General features: G+C 49.0%; 1 long non-coding RNA gene across 1 annotated transcript; it reads right to left on the bottom strand.

Annotated features, from left to right (window-relative positions):
• Positions 1-8157: 8157 nt before the first annotated feature.
• LOC122126785 lies at positions 8158-11169 on the bottom strand. The gene is made up of 3 exons (XR_006151004.1): positions 11016-11169; positions 10146-10318; positions 8158-8416 (listed from the first exon to the last, which is right to left on the bottom strand). It is a non-coding gene; the product is annotated as an uncharacterized LOC122126785 (long non-coding RNA).
• Between the last annotated feature and the right edge of the window lie 6930 nt (positions 11170-18099).

The following is an 18099-nucleotide window of genomic DNA, read 5'->3' as shown; positions in this document are numbered from 1 at the left end:
AGTCAGTGGCTAATGGCACAGTTAAACTTGTTTCAAATTCTGACCCTAAGTCTCTTGTTAAAGAACTTTGTTATTTAGGGAACATTACCAGCTGCGCGTCTCCAATGTTCTTGTGTGTAAACGGTACTGATAATGTGTATCGCCTGTGTTGGTCTGATTTCTATTACTGTACCAACTGTATGAGAGGAGGTAACTTATATGAAGAGGAAAGGTGTATTTGGGCTTATGGATTTGGAGGTTTCAGGCATGAGCAACTGACCCCCTTGCTTTTCTGCCTGCAGTACATCATGGCTGGGGTTTTGACCCCCATAACTCACCACCACCCCAGAAAGAGGAAGAGCCCAGGTCCTCCAAGGCCGTGGCTTGTCACCTCCTAGTGGGCCTACTTCTTAGGGCTGCCACCAGTAGCAGGAAGGGACCGACGCCTTTAGCACACGGCCTGTGAGATGTTTTCAGAGCCGACTCCACCCACGGCAAGCATGAGATTCAGCGCGAAAAGCAGCTGGACAGCAGCACCAACTATACAGCTAACGCCTGCTGAGCACAGCTGTCCTCCACCAGTCCAGGCGAGAGTTTGTCAGCCCTGCCATGCCAGGTCCTGTGCTGTCCCCGCTCGTGGTGCCTTGTATAAGGAGTCCTCGGTTCCTCCGCGGCGTGCCTTGCCTGGCCCTTCCCCTCTGAACTTGAACCCAGCCAAGAGACTTGCCTCTGCCCAGTGGATGGAAGCCAATGCCACGTCAGTCGAGACGTAAACCTGCTTGTGTGGGTCTCTGAGGGAGGAAGGTGGACTCAGAAAGCACAAGTCTAGAACTCAGTGTCGGTGAGAACCCACATCCAATGTAGGTGAAGCTTGCAAGGCTCTGCCACGGCCAGAGCCCGGTGGAAACAGCCATCACAGCTCGGCCTTCTTGCCACCTTTAGCCTTTGGTGTCTACCAGGGTCTTGGCCAAAACAGCAATTGTCCTGAGTGGGGGGGGGGGACGGGGAGGGGGCTGTGCAGGGTCGCAGGGCTTTGTTAGGTGCACACGGGGCTGGTGCGTGTGGGCACCCTCCCCTCCAAAGGCAGGGCAGGGCGGCCATGTTGGCGTCACACAAGAGGAAATCAAGACTCTATGGAGTGAGATTATGGGGGTGGAAACCCACAGGCTTCCCCTTCTAACAGCCTGCTGCATGTGAAGTTAGGAGTGGTTAGAAGTTACATAGAAACAGAAATATTCTGGATTCCAAAGGGAAACCGGAGGGAAATGACTTCTTTTTCTTTAGTTGGTAGAATGACAAGGATCCTTAAAGCCTTACTGCCCAGACACAATGAGTGGCAGGGTGGCTTGGGAACTAAATCGGCCCCCTCAGGAAGGCCACGAAGACTGGAGATGACAAACCCAACCACCTTCCCCGTCTCCCAGCATGCTGCGCCCAGCAGGCAGGCTCCTCCCCCGTGCAGGGATTATCCTCAGGTGGGATGGTCAGCCACCTTCTGTTCTCAGGGAACTCTGAGCTGCAGTCGATTGGATCAGGGCCTTCAGGAAAAGGCCTTTGTGCCAGCAGCCTCGTCTCTGTCCAGGCACTGTTGGAAAGAATGGAACCTTTCACAGGTGGGGCCTGGTGGAAGGTCTTAGGTCGGGGGGGCAGGCAGGCATGCCCTCAAAGGACTCTCACCGCTTCCTCCTACTTTTGTTGTTTTTCTTCGCCTTCTTGGGCCATGAGATGAACACGCTTCCTCGGCCCCACACCCAGGCCATGTTCCGCTGCCTTACTGCAGGTCCAGGAATCATGGTGCCCAGAGACCAAGGGCCGAAGCCTCTAAAACTGTCAGCCAAAAACAAACCTTTCTTCTTTTCAAGTTGCTTATCCTCAGGTACTTTGTTACAGTGGTGGAAGTCTGACTAGTACAGGCAGCATCCAAGGAACAGGCAGAGAGCACACAGTACGAGCCAAGCTACCCCGGTCACATGGAGCCGCAGGGCCTCGGACTGCACTTACGGCGTTGAGGAAGGATGATGGTCCAGGGAAACTGGGGGGATGGAAAGGCTGTAAGAGGAAAAGGGAAGGAGAAGAGCGGAGGAAGAGTCATAGGACCAGCCTGGCCGTAACCACAGCAATGGTGTAGCATGTCTACGGGGCATTTATGGTTGGTGAAATACTTCTACATAATTTTTTTTCATTTAATCTTTACAATAACCTCTTGAGAAGTAAACAGAGGAGCACTTTTCCCCAGATGGGGCTCTGGAAAATGAGCCCCTCCTCAGCTAATCAAAACGATTAAAGTAAGAAATCCCCCTCATTGTCCTACACACTCTCCGGACTCGTCACCCTGAACCACTTGGGCCTGGCTTGGTTGTACCCTTACTTATCACAGCCGCAGCGGTCCTCCGCCTGGTCTTGGAGCCTCCCCTCCCCATGCCACCAGCTAGCTGGGAAGGCTGGAGTTCCCAGCCCGACTGGGCCACAGCCTGCTCTCCAGCCAAATGCCTGTTATCTCCCATCACCCAGCGGCAACACTTCCTGTTCTTTGGTTAACTGAGCGCCAGCCACATAGGCACCAAGGATTGACAGCTCCATCTGGAAAGCTCATTGAGGTGGAGTTCTAAGCAAGTCTAACGATGAACTTCCTGCTTAATGAGGTGATTCATACCACGCGGTTCATTCATCTACCCATTCTTTCAGTGGATGGACTGAATGCCCACTCCAAGCGTAATGTGGGGGTAGACTTTGCAAAGGACTGGAAAATTCCAAGACATGCTCAAGGAAGGTGGAGTGGAACAGGAAAGATGAGCATACAAACAACTAATACACAGATCAAAGTGCTCTGTGGGAAAGAGAGCTGGGCTTACGCATCGCTTTATTTATTTAGCCACCATTTTCTAAGCCCCATTTATGGGGAAGGAACTAAGCCCGGTTCTACTCCTGCTCTGTTGTATTTCGTTCGTCGCTGTTGATCTCTCTGAATCTTGGGTGGGCTGCTATCATAGGCCCGGAGGAGGACTTCACATGGAGAGAGTGAGGACTAACTTGCATGCGTGGGTGCTTTCAGTGGGAAGGGTCTTGGGAAAGGGTCCACATCTTGTGTTTTGTGAGGTTCGCCACACTAATATATATGCTTTGTCTTGCTGTCCCCCATGGTGTAAACTTCAGCTGTGGGTACGCCTCTACATTTAAAGGCTGAGCTTTGATTGCATCCTGAGAGATTTCATTTTATCTTAACAAGAGCTTCCAAAATGTTCAGTGGCCCTGGAAATAGCTTTTTCCTTTCTCTCCTTGAAGGAAACCATTCTTGTGGGAAAGAAACACAAAAAAAATTAAATGTAGCCCCAGTGACAGTTAATGCGTTCAGGGTGGGTGTCTCTTCTCCACACCTCACTAGCAAGCCCCGCCCCGCCCCGCCCCGCCCCTGCGCACCAGCTCCTCCTCCCCCGCCCGGCCTTGGCCTCTGTGAGGAGTGCTCTGGTCTGGATATTTCATTTAGATGGGCCCCGTCTGTGTGGAGCAGACTTGGTGTTGCTATGTGATCAGTGATCAATGGTACAAGCGGGAGCCGGTTAAAGTTCGAGGCCAGGCTGGCCAGGAGAGTCTGTGAGGGCCCATCTCAGAAGCAGTTGGGCGTAGTGACAGTCCTGTCATCCCAGCTACAGTGCGAAGTGAAAAACCAGGAGCATCACAAAAATAAACAGCACAAAAATGTGCTGGAGGCATGGCTCAGCAGTAGGGGACCTGCCTAACACGTGCCTGGCCCCCCGCCCCTCTTGTTTAAACCCTAGTCCCAACAACAGAAAGAATAGAAAAGCCCCATAGCTCACGGCCTCACACATCCGCAGAAATAAACTCAATTTCCATCTGCCTGCAGCTCACCAAACTCAGAGCTGTGCGCAGGGGTGGGCGGGGGAGACGGGAGGAGCGCTACAGGCTGTGCGCAGGAGGGCTGTGCTGCTTGAGAGGTGGCCCCGACCTGCCATGCCTGATGGCAGGGCCCAGCGCCTCTCCCCAGCTCCCCGCCCTGCTGCGTGCTGCGGGGGCCGGCGGGCACCTCTGATGCAGTAGCCTGCTTGGCAAGGAGGGGTACAGCAGTGCTCGGCTTGTTGCTCCCCAAGCTGCTGGCCAGACCCTGGTCCTGGGACGGGCCCCGGCCCTGGGACGCACTCAGGCGGGAGGAGGAGGCTGAGGCAGCAGGATTTGGCCGGATAGCACCTCAGGTCTTGGGTGCTGAGCCCATGCCTTTCCCAGCGATTTGCTTTTCCAGCCTGTGCCACTTAGGAGTCACAAGGGAGAGACTTGCTTCCTGAAGGTTCTGGGACAGTGGACAGGGTTCTCTGTGGGCAGCAGGTGGGGTGGGGCAGCTGTCCACAAGCAAATGTGGGAGGAGGAGGAGGGGAGGAGAGGGAGGAGGGAGAGGAGGAGAGGGAGGGGGAGGAGGAGGAAGGCACAGCTGAACCTCAGGGAAACATGGAGCACTTGTGGGTGCCCCCACACCTGCTCCCAAAGACAGATAAACAAGACCAAAAGAAAACAAAAACAATCACAAAGAAAAAGCTTGTGGCCATTTCCTGGCGTTCATTTCAATAGCTACTACTTTGCATGATCAGCCGAGGCGGAGGCCCTGCGCGCTCGGCTCCTCCCGCGCCGCATCCGTGCGGCCGCCGCGTGTGAGCCTAGCGTCCTGTGGAATTGACCACGTCCCCGCTTCCATATAGACACAAACACGTGCCGTTCGTTTCCGAGCTTGGCTTAACTCCTTTAGCATGACTTGTTCTAGGTCCACCCATTTCCCTGCAAACCATGGGTTTTGAACCCCCCAAAACATCATTCACCCCGTCTCCCAGGGCTGCCCCGGGGGCTCCAGTGCTACTCAGCCCGGCTCCCACTCCCAGACCTGGGCCACGCCATGATCTCCCGCCACACCGTCCACCCTGCCCCCCTCCCAGCTCCCCCACAGAGGTCCAGGCCCCCGGGGCCAGCCCAGTGCTCCGTCCACAGCTGGCCTCCTGCACTGGACGCAGACAAGGCCGCATCCCGCCCGCATCACGAAGAGGGCCAAGGTCAAAGGGTCAAAGGGTCTTTGCAGGTGGGATTGAGCAAGGGTCTTGAGATGCGAAGTGTGCTCCACACCATCCGTCTGCACCATCGCTGGGCCCAGTGCAAGTGTCCTCAGAGGAGTGCATGGAGCTGGGGGGGGGGGGCGTGGAGATAGAGCCTGGCACGCAGAGTCCACGTGGGGCTGGAGCCCAAAGGCCGTGGGCCGCAGCGGGGACACCGTGCCAACGCCTGCATTTGGGGCTCGTTTTAAGGCATCGTGTCTGTGGACATTTGTTCCAGCAGCCTTGGAAAGTAATCCTCACTCCCCACAGCTAGGAGGCAGAACGGGACAGGACGCAGCTCCAGGCTGCCTGGTCTCCGTGCCCGCCCCCCCCCCCGGGGTCCCTGGCTTCTCCATGGGCCCCGGCTGCACGGTGGCCCCATCTTCCCGCTCCTTAAAGACTCTCAGCCAGAATCGCCAACCCTGTAACACTCAGGACATTCCGCTGCCAGTTTTTGTTGCTGTTAAATTGTTCCGTTGCTGGTCCACTGGTCTGTTCGTTCTGAGGGGGCAGAGACGGCACTGTGTCCATCCAACCACTGCAACTCAGCTGCATCCCATCCCCCCCTCCCCCCAGAACACAGACCAAGAAGCAGAGGCCGTCCCTGGCTTCCTGGACCAATAATCTCATCTTCAGCCCCTCAGAACGTTCTAGTTTTCCTGCCACCTCTAGGAAGCTTGAGTTAAAGCACATTTGCTCAGGCGTGGTTTTCAGGTCCCCAGGAGGACCTTAAGGAAGACATATTGTCTAGGCTTTTCTAGAAAGTTCTTTTCTTAGAATTTTGTCTATGTCTAGATGCTGTCATCATCTTCCTCTAGGCGTACCAGCTGGGATGTGGTGATATTGGTCCATGTCCAATTCCCCCCCACCCCCTCCTCCCCCCACCCCCATGAAATATGGATTCAAACCCAAGAAAATGGAGTGGCAAGGGGAAAGAGCGTGAGAGAATGAACAGCATCTAAGCCCCTAAATCTGCCCCCCCCCACCATCACTTCTGGACTCCCGGGTGAAGGACTTAATACACTCTCTGCCTTTTCCCAAGCTAGTCTGAGTCCGTTTTCAAGGGTCCTAGCAGAGACAAGGCTTCCTCTGCTGGGCCAGTCATCCTCCGGCTCTTCCCAGCGGGAGTGAGGATTTGCGCTGTGGTGAATGAGTGCACAGCTGGGTGGAGATCGGAGCCCCGCCCACGGGGCGGCCAGGTGGAGGAGAAGGTGGCAGAGGCTGGAAAAGAGACAGCATCCTTCACGCGTCTGCCTTGTGCCTACTTTCCACACCGCGTCATTTGAGCACCAGTGGCCAGGATTTGAGCACCAGGATTTGTGATGCCTCCACCAATGCTTATCCACTTGACCTTGAGACCCAAACTACTCCGGGGCTTCTTCCAGTGTCTTGGTTTGCATCTTTAGCCAGAGGATCTGGTGTTCCTGAGGACTGAGCAGCCTTACATCCAAATGGCCCGAAGCCACCATTTCCAACAACCTGTGTGGCTCTGGGCGCGGTCTCCCTGGGGCTCAGCCTCTCCTCCCTGGGGAATGGGGCAGAGTCCTTTTCCAGCTGTGGCCAGGAGCACAGGGAGGGGTTTTTATATGCTAGGCAGCTTCTTTCTGCTCTGATTGATGGTCACTGGTGCTCAGACTCATAGAGCCCATTTGTTCAAGAACACGAGCACCCCTAGCTTCTCACACTGGGCCTGCACGGGTCCCCGAGGCTTTGGGTAGAGCACCTGCTGCGAATGCAGAACCTCCACGCAGCACCCGAGGAGGAGGAAGGAAATCCTGCCTTCTTTGTTCTGCTGCGGGCTCACCCACTGTCCCACCCTCCAGGAACGCAGCACAGCGGAGTTCCAAACTGTCGACAGGGAGAACTAGGCCAGGACTTGAGGAAAAATGTCCGTGGATGCGCTCCAGGGTTATCAAAGGCAAGGGAGGGCGTGCACGCGAGCTAACTCAAAGCAGAAATTAATTTAGATTCCACAGTACTTAAAAAACAACTCACACCTAATCACTTGGCCTAAACACACTTCATCACTTGACCGTGAATTAGGCGTTAACTGCTGTGAGCTCACGGGGGAGAATATATTCTTCTCACTTCCAAATCAATAGTATTTGCTCATTGCTTGCCTTCAAATTCAGTCTAGAAGCATAATGGGCCCCCTATTGTTTTGCTCGCTCTGCACCAGCCTCATTTCTGGGAATGGCTCCCTGCCCTGGCCCCTTGAATACACAGCCCTCCACGTGCATATGGCACCGCAGGAGCCTGCCTGTTGGCACAACGGGCCTCGCCTTGGGCCTCGGCCATTGGTCGAGAGCTGGGCACCTGATCCAAAGTGGCCAATCAGAGCCTCCCTCAGGACTTGGGCCCTGTAACTGACAAGAAGTCAGTGTCTCTCTGGGTGTCTGAAAATGAAGACATGTGGATGCAGAAGCAGTTGGCAGCCCCGTTGCACCATGTGGGCTGAGGAAGGGAAAATGCCAATCACCGAAAGAGACTCCGGGCCGAGGGGAGGAGAGCGAGCCCCGGCAGCCTCGGAGCGCCCCGTCCCAGCGGCTCCTGAGGCCCTGCCATATTCCTCTTTTGGATTCCATTGAATCCAAGTAGCCTACGATAAGAATTCTTTTTTGGCTTAAACTAGCTTAAGTTGGATTTCTCTTTCTTTTTCGCAAGCAAAAAGAATTTTAACTAATACGAGATTGTAGTCCTATTTCAGCCTCACTCGCATGCAAATTATAAAGCCCTCAAAACCATTTCACTTTGGGGCTTGACGGAAAAAAAGATCAAATGGAAGTGAAGCCAGGTCTGGTGGCTCACTCCTGTAATCCTGGCTACTCCTGAGCACAGGGCAGGAGAGCCTGGGAGACTCCTATCTCCCACTCACCAAGAAAAAGCCAGAAGTGGAGGTGTGGCTCAAGTGGTAGAGCAAATTAAACAAAGGGACAGGAGCCAACCCTGAGTTCAAGCCCCGGCATTAACACACACATACACACACAGGCACACACATGTACACATGTGCACACATGGGCACACACAATAAAACTATTTGAATTAGGTTTCTGCACAAATTAATCTAATCGAATTCTTGGGCTGGTTTTACACAAATATGCTGGTAGAGTGTTCCTCCATCTTGGAGTAGATTAAGAACATTCCAGAAATGCAGGGACTGACTAGGTCAGTGGCCAGACTGACAGGGAGCATCATGGATTCTTATGAGGGTCACAGACGATGTGGTCTTCTCATCCGCAAGCACGCTGCGTTCTCTTTTTGACGCTGGGCCTAACTCGCAGGCCCTCCCTTTGGATACATCTGTCCCGTGAGCTGCTCCACAGCAACGGACTCTGAGGCGCTGGTACCTGTGCAAATGATCAGAATTAGCCTTGTTGTGCACACGGCACTTTCCTGGAAGACGGCTGGGAGCTGTCCAAACAAAACTGACGGAAGAACCTGGACAGAAAACCCCTTTGCAGAAGCGCCGGGCGTGCGGGGCAAGCCTCACCTCTTCTTATTTATTCAGCATCTCCAATGAAAACATAAAACTTAGCACAGAACTCACTGGGCTTGGCCACATGGCCTCAGCTGAGCACGTGTGTGCTGGGCGCACGGCTAGCAGGTGCAGGAGGAACAGCGGAGTATTGGAACCCCACAGGCTGGCGGAAGCGCTGGCCGCCCTGCCCAGGCCTGGCTTGTCTGCCCTGGGGAGTGCGTTAGTCACCATGTGTGTTCTTATTGGAAAAGATGTCCTTGTTCAAGATCGATCAGCACTTCAGTTAAACAGGTAAAAAAAGAAAAAGAAAAAAAAAAACAAAATGGGGGGGCCGGGGGGAGCAGGCCAGAATCTCAGAACCCTTTGGCCCAAAAGGTTTATTTTCAAGATGAGACCACGAAGTCATTTGTTCAAGATGGCACAGCTGGCGAGCGGCGGGGGCTGGGGCCAGCTCCTCCGGCCCACTCTCCCTGCCCGCAGCCAGGCTGCCAGCGTCTAAAAAGAACCAAGGGCCCCGGCTCCTCCAAGTTCTCCAGGGAGAAAGTTCCAGGCTCTGGGGGTTGGTGCAGCAGAGCTTTCAGCGCCTGCAGCAGGAGCCCTGTGAGCGAGCGGCGAGCGAGCGAGCAGGGACGCGGTCCAGATGTCCTCAGGTCCCCTCTGCACACACAGGCTTGCACTGCTGCAGTCCGCGTGCAGGGCCGGCCTGAGCCCCAGGAGCTCCACGGGAGCTCACCCCAGACACGCAGTGCAGAAGCAGGGAGGATTCCAGGCAGCACAGGGGCCGGGGGCGGGGCCGGCCCACCTGTCACCTGCCAGCCTCCGCCCCGCCCCCTCGGCTTTGGGTGTGTGTGTGTGTGTGTGTGTGCACACGCGCTAGCGTGTGTGTGGCAGGCCAGGAGGAGACAATGAATGACAGGGCACACAGAAGCCACACAGACACAGCCACACTTGGAACAGGGTCCCCAAATGCTCGGCAGCTTGAGTGGGAATGTGAGAAAATCCTGGGGATTTCACAGAGCAGGTGGAATTCAGCACAAACAACCCGGAGCGCCTTGCTAATCATTAGAGGTGGCACCTTTGTTCCATTCCAAGAAAAGTGGGCGGGCGTGGGGGGCAATTTCCCTCCTGAAAAAAAGACATTGGAACCTGCCTGGTGGAATTGTAACCTCTGTACCACTACTTAATAATAATGACAATAACAATAATAATAACACAGTGTAAATAATAAAGGACACAGTGGGCAGAGGTAGCCATGCTTGCACAGGCCCTGGGCTCCAGCCTTGCACTCGGTAGGGGGCACTGTAAAGATAGTATTAATTTGTTTAAGCTCAAGAGGTGCAAGGAACTGCTGTCAGCTTTGGGGGGGGGGGGGAGGTACAAGATGACTTAGCATCACCTGAGCCACAGGGCTGGCCAGCCCTGCTGCGGCTTGACAGTGAACCCCACTTGTCAGCCGCAGAGAGGAGTCCGCTGCCAGGCTCACACCCAGGGAGCTAGCCATTGCTCTCTCTGCCCTGGGTCTTTTGAACAGTAGGCAAGCTAGGGAGACCAGGCGTGGGAGCCTATGAAGGATTCTCCTGCATTCCCCATTTCACTACCTTGGAGGCTTGCTGCATCATTCGCTCCCTGTACGGAGACAGCAGTCCATCCGAGGCTGGCTAGGAGGAGACCAGGACTGTCTCCCAGGTTCTATAAACTCCGTACTGTCACTCTGATATCAAGGATGCTATGTAGTAGAGTGCACGGTTTGGGCTAGTATCAATTTGGAAGGCTGTCAAATAAAACACAAAATAGGAAAATAAATCCAAAGTAAAATTTATGACATGATTTCTACTCCCATTACATTCCACTTAACAAATGCATATGTTTTACAATATCTTTAATAATAATTATTAAACATAGTAAAATACTTCCAAACTTGGCTCATTGCATAATTGTACTTCGAGTGGAGAGGGAAAAAAACTGATCGGGGGCCTTTGTCAATATGCCACTTCCTCCTCCCCCAGCTTTGAACAGAAGCAGTCTCCAGTGAAATAATCCAAGCTGTGTTCAAGAAGTTGGCAAGTAGGTCCAATTAAATGTGGTTTTACTGTATTCTGGCGTTTGCATATCTAGTTTGCCAAGAAGTAATCTTTCAGAAAAAAAAAAAGAATAGAATAGCAAAGAAAAATCTGCAGTGGTCCAGACTCAGAATGGTGCACTATCTATCACATAAGCTTCTCCCATGCCTAACTTTCTGGGCTTTTTTCTTAAATAGCTGTGGAAAAAAAAAAAAACTCTATCACATAGCCATCATAATTCTGTGTGAAGCACAAATGCCCATCCTTCATGGAACTTCTTACATTCATACATGACAAACCGAAATTCACTGTAGTGGCTGTTTTATTTTAATTATTCATCTCAGAGGGAGTTAGTTTTTAGCCACCTGAGCTAGATGTGTTTATTCAAGTATCCTCCAGCCGGATTACCTGAATGGGGCTGTAGATGATCCTACTGACTATGCAGGGCTTCTTGAGACGGGTGCCACACACACGCAGCGGCCCGGCCGAGCCTCTCTGAGCTCCAGGGATGCCCCGGGCAGCTCCTTGCGGATGTTTTACCCCTGCTGGTCCTGTACGGAAGCTGCCCCTTCTTCCAGCTCACCAAGGCTCTACGTGAATGATCGGCCGTATCCAAAGTCCAGATGGAGAGCTGTCAACAAAGAGACTCCTTCCGCTCTGCCTACTGCATGATTCATGCCTGGCAAGCGGACAGGCCGGAGATGGCTTCTCCAGCCCGGCTCCCATAGGTGGGCCAGGCCAGGAACGCAGGTGCCCACTCTGCAGGTCGGCGGTGGGGGAGGACCGGGCGGAGAGGGCTACAAAACGCACAACCTGGCCTTTGTTACCAACCATCGTGCACTCATTAAAAACACATGCAGAAATGGTTAAACAAAATCCTCTAAACCTTGCACAGAATTGCCAGTCTATTAGAAGGGCCCGGCTCAAAGCAAACTCTCCCTTCCAGCGTGTGCAACGGAGCAGCTAATGTCCTTTGGACTCTTGTCTGTGGCACCAAGCAGAGGGAAGTTTGTGGGAGTTTTTTTTAAGGGGGGGCGCATTTTTGTTTGTTTTATGGTTCTTGTTGGTTTCTTTAAACTTCTTTCTACAAAACTATTAAACATAGCAACCAAAAGAACTTTTTTTTTGGTCAAACATGTATTATTGCAGTCATTGCCTTTTCAAAGAAAAACTGATGGCAATTATAAAATTAAAAGATTTGTGTCGTGATAGAGGGAAGGAAGAAGGGAAGGAAAGTAGGTGAGCGAGGCCCGAATGCTTTTGTGCCGTGGCGTCCCCCCAAAGAGCTGTCGCAGACCCTGACTGGCTCTCCCGCAGCCAGGCAGGCAGAGCGTGGCTTTCACAGGTGAAAAAGCCGGTCATCACTCTGCCCCGAGTCACATTTGCTCAGCGTCCTGATAAGCCCACGGCTCTGTGGACTCTCCCAGGTGTGTCTTTCCCCTCGTGGGTTCATTTGCACAGATGTGCGTGGCACCACAATGCTGGTCTAGCAGCACCCCAAGGGCACAGACCCAACAAGAGGCCAGGCACCGAGATGCCCTAAGCCCTGCCACGGCAGCACCTCCTTCTCCGGGTGAGGTGGGAGCAGGTCGTTCACGGCTCCAGGTAAATCATTTCAATCCGTGGGCTTCTCTGGAGGTGCACCTGGCTGCCGTCATCTTACATCCATGGGCCATGCTGCTTTTCTACTTGCACTACGCCAGTAAACAGGACCAAAACTTTCCGTCTTGATTCTTAGCGTTCAGAGGGAGGAGAAAAAAATGCCTGTGTCCAACTTAGCTTTTTTTTTTCTTTTTCCGCATCAGAAGAATCAGAAAAGAGCTTTGAGAGATTTGTCAAAAAGCAACTAAAAATGTGATCTTTTCTCTAAGGTTTGCACATGCGTGCAAATCCACCTGACCACATGGCAGTTGGGATTTTTTTTTTTAATTAGTAGGCTACTTTAATGTTTACATTGCATACAGAAATCACTTTTTATCAAGGAGTGCTTGACACTGAGATAAAGTTAAAACTATTAGGCTCAATCAATTTAAATGATAAAAATGTACTTAAGACAATCTTTCTTTGTGGGGTGGGGCTTGTCCTAGGGAAGGCTTTCACTTTGGTACAAAATGGTTATAATAGTGTTACTACACCACACTTTTCCTTGTCACTTGAAGAAGTGATTTGGGCGTAAGTGTGCAGCAGAGCGGGAGGAAGGGTGGGGCTCTTCTGGAGTTGCCTGGATATGCCCCCCCTCCCCCACCTTTCCTTGGAGCTGAGAAACGTCCCACCACGCCAAGGCCGATTTTCAGATTAGGTGGAAACGTGTTCGATTCCCCTGCATCTGCAGGAAAGCCAGGGCGGAGGTCGGCTCTCCTGGGTTGTGTTTCTTCTCCGCCTCGTGTGTCCGCTGCCCTGCGGTTTTGGGAGCAGGGAGCCTCTCGGGGATTGCACAAACCACGTTTTCGAGACCCAAGCAACCCTTTGGGGGCTGGGAGGGCATGGGAGAGCGAGTCACAGAATCCAGCCAGCTTTCCTTCTGCATGCACCAGAGGAGAGAGGCCTGGACGACTCTGCCACCAGCAGAGACATTTGTTACAGAGTCTGCAGGGCCAACGCTGGGGAAGGAAATAGCATCCTGTCAATCTTCCATTCTCGTGGTGAGTGTGTGGAGCAGACAATAGTGCGTGTGGCGGTGGTGAATATACAGTTGCATGATGCAGATTTCATCGGAGGCACAACACAAAGTCAGCTCCAGATTCCAACCTGCTCAAAGAGTGCCCAGCTCACGGACTTTGACCTTCCTGCACCTCCCACCGGCAAACTACATCTCTCCACGGCTAGAGACCTGAGGAATGTGCCAACTCTGGGCCAAGGCCGTGGAGGGGAGATGTGCCCCGAGCCACCGCAGCCCTTTCTCAGTCTCAAAGTGTGAAGTGTGATTTTTCACATCGGTGTCTCACACGGGGAGACTATCAGACACCTCCTCCCCTGCTGTCACATCAGGAATTTTTCTCATTTGAATAAAAATATTAAATTCATTCATTATATCAAAGGCAATCAGTCCAGAATACAACGTTTCAAATTTGAGATGCAGATTATTAAGCTTGTTTTTTTTCTGTTTATGATACTTATATTATTTAGGATATATATATACACACACCTATTCATTTTTTATTTACAGAGTATATGTGTAAATAAATAAATAGGCTGTATATATGTATGTGTAAATAAAAATAACAATGTGATGGCCAACTTCCTCCTTCTTCCAGGGTGTTGTTTGACCGACTTTTAAACAGAAACACTTCAATCACTGAAAATCCTGACATGCGGAGCAAACCTACAGCCCGCCTGGCGTATCGTGGCTAACGCATTGTGTTTTACTGCAAGATGGGCACCTTTACCAAGCAGAGTGAACAAAGGGTGACCACAGCTCCAACCTTCTGCCTTTCCCACAGGAGCACTTCAGGTACTGCTTTGAGGCAGCCCCGAGTAAAATAACATCAATAGAATATGAGCAGCCACCCCACGATCAAGACTTCACATTCACCACGAAAAGCCAAACTTCTCTACGTCCCAACATAGTCTCTCATCTTCCCTCCTGAGCCTGATGTTTACACCCATGTCTAAACGTTGTGTTGTAAGGAGGCCCAGAAAGGCTGAGGCTCCTCTCCTGGGCAGCTGGGTCTCCATCTAGGATGGTGCAAGCTCGCTCATCTGGAAGGTAGTAAATAGGGCCAATAAGAAATGTGCTTTATCATTTTAAATTTGTTTCCTTTTTCTCTCAAAATGGTGGAAAGATACAAAAACAACTTGGCTGGAAAACTCAGTTGTATGTGGGGTGTCAAAATCACTCGGTGCATACAATTTACCCTCTTCTAGTAAATAAAAGGATGCACTCGAGAGCAGACTACAAAACAGGAATTTGAGTTTTGAGTCTCAACAAAAATCAGAACCTAAAGGAATATTCCATCTGCCAGACTCGGGTCTCTCTTGGTTTAGGCAATTGCAGAATCTGGAGGATTTTGTAGCCATCCCCAAACAAATGTTACACTTGAGGCTCACACACAATGATGATGTTTTCAATCTAAACATGGATTGCTCCTCCTCCTATCACATGCTGGGACACGAGACCCTCTAGCTCGAAGCCAGGTAGTCACAGAAATAACTATACAAATTACATTTTCTTGGGATATAGCTTTATGCTCAAATTTCTTCTATTTGGTGACGATGTTAAGTGACAGAGAAACTGTTATAAGGGAAAAAAACGTTGATTTTTAACACTAAATATAAATAGATGTACTAACTTCTCTGGTTGCTATGGTTCATAAACCATGAATATTTACTTTCAATATTTTAATGATCTATTATTGTATTACTAGATTTTCCCAAAACTTGTCCAAATAGGCCTTCTTAAGTGGCATTGCTGTCTACCTAGAAACCCTGCAAGTGACAGTTCATGATTGCCCAGCAGTTCATGTATGTGAAACAAAGAAAAGGTCTATGTATATTTTGAATCCCTTTTGAAAAAAAATTTAGGACATCCAGATGAAAAGCCTGAATATTCTTACTTGATCAACAATCATTTCGAGCAATAGCCATATAAAAATGTTAGAGTCTTTAATAATTCTCTCAGAAATAAAGTGAATTGCTAGTGCAGTTATGGCTTTTAAATGAAATAAATGAATAAAGTCTTTTAAATGACTTTAAATAACATATACTTATAAATCATATGTAATTAAGGCATATTTTTTAATTCTGTGCCAGTACTTGGGCTTGAACTCAGGACCTAGGTTCTGTCCCTGAGCTTCTTTTGCTCAAGACTAGTACTCTACCACTTGAGCCACAGCTTTACTCCTAGCTTTTTGGTGGTTAATTGGAGACAAGAGACTTGCAGACTTTCCTGCCCTGGCTGGCTTTGAACCGTGATCCTCAGATATCAGTCTCCTGAATAGCTAGGATTATAGATGTGAGCCACGGGCACCAGGCAAGATAAATTCTCTTTAGTTCCAGCATAACTAAGGTTATGTGATTTTTCCAAGTTCAATATCATTACATATGCACTGTGCATTTAAACAACAAATTTCATCTATCCTATACATTTACTAGTTTTCAAATACATTCTTCCACATTCCACTTCACACTAGCTACAAATACATTTTTTACTAAATATTTAGGGCACCATGACATTTAAAAATTCCTTTATTGATATTAAGCATGCCTAATATGCTTCATAAAAGCCACTTGATTTAATGATTAACTACGGAGATCATAATGAACTGAAAGCAGCCATGTCCGGGAATGGATGTCTGGGCTGCCACGCAGCCTCTGTTCCTGACTAAATGAGCTACGCTTTAAAGCCAGATTGGGCTCCGTTCCTCTTCTGCCAAAGGCAAGTTCAGCTGTGCCCAATTCCTAAAGATGAGGAAAGGAGACACCTTGGAGTGTTATGCATTATGCTCATATAACACTTAGAATGGGGATGGACAGTAAATTAGTATTGGAATAGAACTGAGAAAGGTAACTGGATAATTCATCCCTCTCCCCCCACAAAAAATTTGCTGATTTCATTCAAGGGCATAAATACTTTAGGAGAAACTATCTTGTGTGTCTAGCTTATTGGGAGCATGAAGTCACTGGATGGGGCAAAGGCAGATATACGTTATTTGGATTGAAGAAGAAAAAGCTTTAGGCCCACCCCTCCGCACCCCCCCCCCCCTCGCTGCGCTGAGCAGCTTCCTCCACAAGAAATTATGAAAGTTAATTAGAGAGGATTCTTCCTTAAACAGTTGGGTTGCGAAAAACCAAACAACCAACCAAAAAAACAAAAAACAAAAAAAACCAACACCCCAAACCCCTGAAATTTAACTTCTAAAGCATATGAAAATGAATGACTATTTCTAAAACCTCTCGTGTCACCAGTAAGAGCTGACTGCTTTGTTATCCATTTATAATATTAAAAAAAAATAAGCCAGGGTAGAAGGGTGAAAATGAATTAAATGTTTACACCAAAGGATGGCATACGGAGATACTTTGCTGTGTTTCTTGTAGGCAAAAGGTAGAGAGATTTTAACAGAAGGGACAAAATCCCGGCAGTGTAATAAACTTGGACTCTAGCCAAAATGAAATTCCTAAGAGTTATTTACTTAAAAAAAAAATAAAACTATTGCTTTATTTTTAAAGGTGATATAATCTGTAACATTTCAGTAGTAAAAATCTTTAATTAAAAGAATGAAGCTTTTCTGTCCAGTATTTTAAAATGTACACTTGTGTTCCTTACCAGCAATTTCAAACATCCTAACAAATAATCATAACATTCTTATCAGTATCTACAATTAAAATAGGAAATTACCTGACTTTCCTACCCTGGCGTGCACAAGTTTCAAAGAATATATGAAATTTTATAGGAATAGGGCAGCAAACCATAGCACTGGGAGACTGTAAGAACTTCACAAAATTCTTATCTGATAAAACAGGATTTCTTAAGTGTTGAATATCTTTTTTGTGTATGTTTTATCTTTACAATTTGAAAGTTCAAGATTTTTTTTTTTTAAGGAAAGCTACCTTTTGGATTAAAAAAAAAACGCAACTATTTTCTTTGAAGAAAGTTCAAAACAAAATACTTCTTTGGAAAAAATGAGTAATTCAGTCATTTTGATATGAACTATTATACAATCTTAATACAGTGTTCACCTTTTTCTAACTCTCCCAAAACCTGTTTGTAGATGTTCATGACAAGTCTATTAACTCTACTTGATTTACCTGTTAATTTAATAGCATAATAATAATAATAATAAAAAAAACCAAACCAACATCCTTAATATTTTCTTTCTGGTATGTCTTCCAGGATACACCTAGCCACAATGCTGGGAGCAGGACCTAATTGATTATCTCAAAGAAGCAGATGTGTTCAAAGATGAGACCACATCTCTAACATATACTTATGGATGAGCCAGATGTCAACGGCAAGAATCACTGCTAATGGTTCCCAACATGACTCAGTGACAACTTCTCTTTCTTCAGTGTAACAAATGACTGATTCCTGAATCTCACTTTTCAAATATGTGGCAATTTGTAAACTTAATTGTCTTAGTTTTGTAATGTTTTAAGCTATTTCCAAATAGCATGTCAAAAATAGTTTGTCTGAGTCCATCCAGTGTAGCTTCCGAGGGGAGGCTTATGTCAAGGTAGACTGTCGGTGAACTAGGTGATGCAAGTGAACTCTCGACATCTGAGCTCTGGCAAAGACTTGACTTACAGAAGTACAGAGGGGTCCTCTCTGTCAGCTAGTAAGTGCTCAGAAAGTTTTGTGGAGCCCAATGGCCACGCACTTGGAATGTCTGGCTGATTAAAATCAAGTTGAGCTGCATATCCCTTTTTTTCAATTAAAAAGGAAATGCAAGACTTCAAATTGTAAAATTCCAATTGTGCTTTATGTATGATAATACCGAGTTTACAGACAATGCGTTCTTCTCAAGCTCCAGGTCTCATTTTCTGCTCTGCAGTCTTA

The sequence above is a fragment of the Dipodomys spectabilis genome, unplaced genomic scaffold, assembly GCF_019054845.1.
Source record: "Dipodomys spectabilis isolate Male_0828 unplaced genomic scaffold, ASM1905484v1 ptg000288l, whole genome shotgun sequence".
Taxonomy (NCBI): domain Eukaryota; kingdom Metazoa; phylum Chordata; class Mammalia; order Rodentia; family Heteromyidae; genus Dipodomys; species Dipodomys spectabilis.
Note: the sequence above shows the minus strand (reverse complement) of the source record. Positions and strands in the feature narration are given on the sequence as shown.